Source organism: Odontomachus brunneus, unplaced genomic scaffold (genome assembly GCF_010583005.1).
Source record: "Odontomachus brunneus isolate Ranch 3 - 2012 unplaced genomic scaffold, Obru_v1 Obru_scaffold_086, whole genome shotgun sequence".
Lineage (NCBI taxonomy): Eukaryota > Metazoa > Arthropoda > Insecta > Hymenoptera > Formicidae > Odontomachus > Odontomachus brunneus.
In genome coordinates this window covers 1,141,535-1,143,199 of record NW_022639536.1, presented here as the reverse complement: position 1 = coordinate 1,143,199, position 1,665 = coordinate 1,141,535, and the positions used below count along the sequence as shown (strand labels likewise).

General features: G+C 35.4%; 1 long non-coding RNA gene across 1 annotated transcript in view; it reads left to right on the top strand.

The window, feature by feature from the left end:
* The window catches only part of LOC116847961, a 32,428-nt gene extending 31,546 nt beyond the window's left edge, over positions 1 to 882 (top strand). The window contains exons 3-4 of the long non-coding RNA XR_004378864.1: positions 361 to 651; positions 731 to 882. This is a non-coding gene — a long non-coding RNA (uncharacterized LOC116847961). The remainder of the gene's footprint in view (positions 1 to 360; positions 652 to 730) is intronic.
* The last annotated feature ends 783 nt before the right edge of the window (positions 883 to 1,665 follow it).

Below are 1,665 nucleotides of genomic sequence, written 5' to 3'. Positions count from 1 at the left end.
CCCTTATAGAAATATCATACTAAGAATCATTGATAATTACTTATTTTCAGTATTAAAAATACTGGATAATAAGTAATTATCAATGATTCTTAGTATGATATTTCTATAAGGGATATTTCTAAAATATTGCTAAAGTAATATTGCAAATTAATAATACTGCAATATCTCTGCAACATTGCACTACAATATGTAATCTTGCAACGCTGTAGCAATGTTGCTGCAAGCTTCTGTGCTGTATGGGAGATCATTACGTATGATGTTGATATATAATTATATAATTATTTGCATATGTTAATTAACATATAATATAATGTTAATTAACATATGTTAATAATAATAATACTTTTTTATTTATTACAGAATGAAACGCAATACTTTTGATTTTTTATTGCATATAATTGGACCTATATTAAATAATTTTCCATTTAAAGGGAGAGAACAAATTGATATAAGAAAACGATTATTAATTATCATTTATGTTTTGGCAACACCAGACTCTTATCGCACTGTAAATGAAAGATTTGGAGTTAACAAATCAACAGCATAGTTTAGTGTCAAAAGAGTGGTTCGAGCAATTTACGGCATCCAAAATCAGTTTATCAGATGACCAACTTATGAAGGAATTCAAATAACTTTGACAAATATATAGAGGTTATTTATTATAAACACAATTTTTTAATTTTAATTATTAATTTTATTCAGTCCTTGATAAACTCACTTACTGTTCAAGGTTATGCGTCAATACCTAACACCTAATACTGCCTAGAACGAACAATTGATTTACTGGTGAGAGATACGAAACGCAGCAGCAGTAATTCTCAATGCTGCCAATTTTATCATTTTTACTGACAGTAACCACAGCTATTTTCAAACACACCCTTACTCCAGCTTGTTTCTATGGTAAGGCATTTAGTTAGAAGTAAAGGCGCCATAAGAGCGTTCTATCGTCGAGTGTTAAAGCGTTAGCCAATCAACGTATCAGGTCCCAGAAATATATTTGTAGTTCTTGCGGAAAGTGGCACATTGATTGGCTATCGCTTTAACCCTCGACGCTCGATGTTCTCATGTAAAGATATCTCAAGAAGTTGTCATAAACTACAAAAGTACTAGATGGTCGTACCTATCATAATTTCCGACCCTAGTGGAACTAATTCTAATAGCTCCTGCACATAGGACGTGGTAATGCTTGCCGCGCGGCGGAAGTTTGCACGATAGCCAATCAATATTAATTGACCAGCTGATCAATTAAAATACGTTGATTGGCTGGATTCAAGCCTCGTCCCCTACTCCCTAACACCATCGACACAAGGGGGGAGGGGGGCATATAAGGACAACCTTTACCCAAGAAAGCTCAGTATCAGAGTTCTCAGCCCTGATGATGCAAACTGCAACGTTTGCGAAACGTCGGCACATCGCTGATTCAAGACACGGCTCCATTCCGGAAGCTATACCTAGACATTGTATCAATGGCCGTAAAAGCCTCAAATCTAGTATTAGAAGCCTGCACGGAGAAGCTATTCTAGGGTCGGTAAATTTATTTTCCAAACTCAGGAAGTCCTTGCATGTCCAACTGTGCTCCCTAGCATTTCGGAAACGGTGCCGCGACCATCATGTAATACCGAAATGCTTTCAATTAAAAAATCTATTTCCATCTTCTAACCAGGC